The sequence below is a fragment of the Anas acuta genome, chromosome 9 (genome assembly GCF_963932015.1).
Source record: "Anas acuta chromosome 9, bAnaAcu1.1, whole genome shotgun sequence".
NCBI lineage: Eukaryota > Metazoa > Chordata > Aves > Anseriformes > Anatidae > Anas > Anas acuta.
The window spans coordinates 24,808,770-24,814,053 of record NC_088987.1 but is presented as its reverse complement, the minus strand read 5'-3'; the positions used below and the strand labels follow the sequence as shown (position 1 = coordinate 24,814,053).

Genomic DNA, 5,284 nt, shown 5'->3' with positions numbered 1-5,284 from the left:
GGCAATATTTTTTCCCCCCCAAGATTCAGAGAGGATGAAGAAATTTGCATTTATAGTTGCCTATATCTGGTCTGATTTCAGGGAGGAGAACATTTGATTCTGCAGCATGCATCAAGTTTCATGTCCCTGGAACACTGGACTTGCTTTTAAAGTATCAGATTATTTGTGTGGGTTTTTTTGTTTGTTTGTTTGTTTGTTTTTGTATGCTTCAAAGAAAAAAGCATCAACTAAATTATTAAATAGGTTGAAGTTGTTTCTTGCTATGGCTGTCCGCAGCCGGCCGTCGGCGGAGAGAGGGAAGGAGCGGGCAGCAGAGTGCGCCCATCGGCCCGGCGCGGTACCCAAGAGGCGGTGGCAGCGGGGTGGCTCTCGTGAGAGCGGGGCGGGGCGGCGGCGGCGGAGCCATGTTGCAGGTGGTCATGGCGTGGGGCACGCAGTGGGCGACATCACTACTCCAGCGGTTTCAGTGTACATTGGTCATAGCAGAACACAACAATGAGACTCTAACACCCGTTACACTAAATGCCATCACTGCGGCAAAACGTCTTGGAGATGGTTTCTTGTTTGGTAGCTGGTACCAGCTGTGACAAGATAGTGCAAGAACTCAGCAAGGTGCAGGGTGTTGCAAAAGTTCTTGTGGCTCAGCACAATGTATACAAGGGATTTCTAGCAGAGGAGCTGACTCCCTTGGTTTTGGCAACTCAGAAGCAATTTAATTACACCCATATTTGCTCTGGTGCATCTGCCTTTGGGAAGAATCTTATTCCCAGAGTGGCTGCTAAACTTGATGTTGCCCCAATTTCTGACATCATTGAGATTAAGTCACCAGACACTTTTGTGAGAACTATCTATGCAGGAAATGTCATTTGCACAGTCCAATGCGATGAAGGGGTTAAAGTGTTTTCTGTATGTGGAACTTCTTTTGAGGCTGCACCACCAAGCGCTGGTAGTGCCAGTGTAGAAAAAGTAACCCCTCCACCACCTGTTGGTCTATCTGAATAGATTGAGCAGAAGTTGACCAAAAGCGATCGACCAGAGCTTACCAGTGCAAAAGTAGTTGTATCAGGTGGAAGAGGTTTAAAAGCGGTGAAAATTTCAAATTGCTGTATGATCTTGCGGATCAATTGCATGCTGCAGTTGGAGCTTCCCATGCAGCTGTTGATGCTGGTTTTGTTCCTAATGATCTGCAAGTTGGACAGACGGGCAAAATAGTAGCACCAGAACTTTATATTGCCATGGGAATATCTGGAGCAATCCAACACTTGGCTGGGATGAAAGACAGCAAGACAATCATTGCTATTAACAAGGACCCAGAAGCTCCAATTTTTCAAGTGGCAGACTGTGGACTTGTGGCAGACTTATTCCAGGCAGTGCCCGAGGTGACAGAGCTCCTGAAGAAGAAGTGAGCAACACTTCTGGCCCCTGCACTGCGTTTTGCAGGAGGAAATGACAAAGAAAAAAAAAAAAATAGTACTGGAAAGCGCTGGTGTCAGCATATGTTTTTGCTGGGCAGTGTGGGTTGGTGACAGGTGGTAAGAAGGAATAACAAATAAAGGATTGTAGGGGGAAAAAAAAAAAAAGGTAAAAAAGTTAGGTGCATGTGTCGATCTGCTCAAGGGTAGGAAGGCTCTGCAGGAGGATCTGGATAGGCTGCACCAATGGGCTGAGGTCAACTGCATGAAGTTCAACAAGGCCAAGTGCCGGGTCCTCCACCTGGGGCGCAATAACCCCAAGCAGAGCTACAGGCTGGGAGATGAGTGGTTGGAGAGCTGCCAGGCAGAGAAGGACCTGGGAGTATTGGTTGATAGTTGGCTGAATATGAGCCAGCAGTGTGCTCAGGTGGCCAAGAAGGACAACAACATCCTGGCTTGCATAAGAAAGCAGTGTGGCCAGCAGGGCTAGGGAGGTGATCGTCCCCCTGTACTCGGCTCTGGTGAGGCTGCACCTCGAGTACTGTGTTCAGTTTTGGGCCCCTCGCTACAAGAAGGACATCGAGGTGCTTGAGCGAGTCCAGAGCAGGGTGACGAAGCTGGTGAGGGGCCTGGAGAACAAGTCCTACGAGGAGCGGCTGAGGGAGCTGGGCTTGTTTAGCCTGGAGAAAAAGAGGCTCAGGGGTGACCTTATTGCTCTTTACAGAGCTCTTTACCTCGCTACAGCCTCCTCAAAGGCTGTAGCGAGGTGGGGGTTGGTCTATTCTCCCACGTGCCTGGTGACAGGACGAGGGGGAATGGGCTTAAGTTGCGCCAGGGGAGTTTTAGGCTGGATGTTAGGAAGAACTTCTTTACCAAAAGGGTTGTTAGACATTGGAACAGGCTGCCCAGGGAAGTGGTGGAGTCACCATCCCTGGAAGTCTTTAAAAGACGTTTAGATGTAGAGCTTAGGGATATGGTTTAGTGGGGACTGTTAGTGTTAGGTCAGAGGTTGGACTCGATGATCTTGAGGTCTCTTCCAACCTAGAAATTCTGTGATTCTGTGATTCTGTGATATGTCAAGGCTAATGAAGAGATTCTTTACAAAGCCTCATGGAGCGTTACTGGGGAAGACAGTACAGAACTTTGACAGGTCACAAATTTTTCAAAATAGAATAAAAATCTTCCTTGGAAAAAGGAAGTAAAATGACATAATTATTGATGACTCACTGAAGAAGCTTTCCCTAACAATTAAACTTGTATTAGCATTCACAGTGGAAACTGTAATTGTAAATTAATGTTTTATATGCTACTCAATATAGCCAAATACTAGCTGCCAGCCTCTTGGAAAACACTTTCTCTGCCAAACTTTCCTTTTGTTTTACAAAGCTATGAATAAATGTAGGAGATTACTACATGGAATTGCAGTTTGATTTTTTTATTATTATTATTATTGGTAAACCTAAGTATTGTCAGCCTTCTTTAAATGGTATAGATGGTATGTAAAAGAAAAAGTAATTTTGGACAGAGAAGTGAGATAAAGGTTGAATAATTACTCTCACTTTCCACTAAACTTCATATAACATATTTTTTTTTTAAGATTCGTTTTCAATATATTCTTCCAAATATTTGGAGTCATGATGCTCTTTACTGATATTGTCAACATACTTTTATGTTTAAAAGTTTAAAATGATAGAAACATTATAATAATTTGTCAAGCAACACATTGTTAAAGACATAAAAAGAGGTTTTTGAAATATTTCCATACTTGTTTTGCCTGCTGAGAGACAAGATACGGAAAGGCCAAGAATAGGAGGAGTCACCCACAATTATACCAAGGTGAAGTTATATCATGACAAGCAAGTTCACAAGAAAGGCACTGAAAAGGAAGTAAAGCTGATTTAGATTGCTAGAAGATAAATCACAGATGTGATGGTGTGTTTCAGACTTCTGCTAGTATGTCACAATTTTTGTTTTTTTCATAGAATCATAGAATCATAGAATATCCTGAGTTGGAAGGGACCCTTAAGGATCATCAAGTCCAACTCTTGACACCGCACAGGTCTACCCAAGTTCAGACCATGTGACTAAGTGCACAGTCCAATCTCTTCTTAAATTCAGTCAGGCTCGGTGCAGTGACCACTTCCCTGGGGAGCCTGTTCCAGTGTGCAACCACTCTCTCTGTGAAGAACCCCTTCCTGATGTCCAGCCTAAACTTCCCCTGCCTCAGCTTAACTCCATTCCCGCGGGTCCTGTCGCTGGTGTTAATGGAGAAAAGGTCTCCTGCCTCTCGACACCCCCTTACGAGGAAGTTGTAGACTGCGATGAGGTCTCCCCTTAGCCTCCTCTTCTCCAGGCTGAACAGGCCCAGTGCCCTCAGCCGTTCCTCGTACGTCTTCCCCTCCAGGCCTTTCACCATCTTCGTAGCCCTCCTCTGGACACTCTCCAACAGTTTCATGTCCTTTTTATACTGTGGTGCCCAGAACTGCACACAGTACTCGAGGTGAGGCCGCACCAGCGCAGAGTAGAGCGGGACAATCACCTCCCTTGACCTACTAGCGATGCCGTGCTTGATGCACCCCAGGACACGGTTGGCCCTCCTGGCTGCCAGGGCACACTGCCGGCTCATATACAACTTGTTGTCTACCACGACCCCCAGATCCCTCTCTTCTAGGCTGCTCTCCAGCGTCTCATCGCCCAGTCTGTACGTGCAGCCAGGGTTTCCCCGTCCCAGGTGCAGGACCCGGCACTTGCTCTTATTGAACTTCATGCGGTTGGCGATCGCCCAGCTCTCCAACCTATCCAGATCCCTCTGCAAGGCCTTTCCACCCTTATTCGAGTCCACAACTCCTCCAAGTTTGGTGTCATCAGCAAACTTGCTCAAAATGCCTTCTATTCCTACATCCAGATCGTTTATAAAAATATTGAAAAGTACCGGCCCTAAAATGGAGCCTTGAGGGACCCCACTGGTGACCGCCCGCCAGCCTGACGCAGCCCCATTCACCATAACCCTTTGGGCCCTGCCCGTTAGCCAATTGCTCACCCATCGTATGATATTTTTATTTAGCTGTATGCTGGACATTTTGTCCAGTAGGATCCTATGGGAAACCGTGTCAAAAGCCTTGCTGAAGTCCAAAAAAATCACATCAGCTGGTTTCCCTTGGTCTACCATACGGGTGATCTTATCATAAAAGGAAATCAGGTTAGTTAGGCAGGACCTACCCTTCACAAACCCATGCTGGCTGGGACCAATGACTGCTTTGTCCCCCAGGTGCGCCTCAATACGTTCGAGAACCATCTTCTCCATGATTTTACCAGGCACTGATGTGAGACTGACAGGCCTGTAATTGCTAGGGTCTTCTTTCTGACCCTTCTTGAAAATCGGCACAACATTTGCCAGCTTCCAGTCTACCGGGACCTCTCCAGACTCCCAGGATCGTTGAAAAATAATTGAGAGAGGTTCCGCGATGACGTCCGCCAGCTCCTTCAGCACCCGGGGATGAATCCCATCCGGACCCATGGACTTGTAGGGATCCAGGTGGAGTAGCAGATCCCGCACACGTTCAGGGTCGGTTGGGAGTTTGTCATCCCCACCGTCCCGGTCCTCCAGCTCGGGGCACCCTGGGTTCCGAAGCCCATCATCGGCATTGAAGACAGAGGCAAAGAAGGCGTTAAGCGTCTCTGCTTTGCCTATGTCATCGTCTGTGAGAAGACCTTCCCTGTCAAGGAGCGGCCCTATGTATTCTTTAGTTCTCCTTTTTCCATTCACATATCTAAAAAAACCCTTTTTATTTTCTCTCACAGACACAGCCAGCTTCAACTCTAGGTGTGCTTTAGCCACACGAATTTTCTTCCTACAGACACGAGCAGCATCC

At 47.0% G+C, this 5,284-nt stretch overlaps 1 pseudogene; it reads left to right on the top strand.

Annotated features, from left to right (window-relative positions):
- The first annotated feature begins 382 nt into the window (after positions 1 to 382).
- Positions 383 to 1,519, top strand: LOC137861195 (electron transfer flavoprotein subunit alpha, mitochondrial pseudogene; annotated as a pseudogene).
- Positions 1,520 to 5,284: the final 3,765 nt, after the last annotated feature.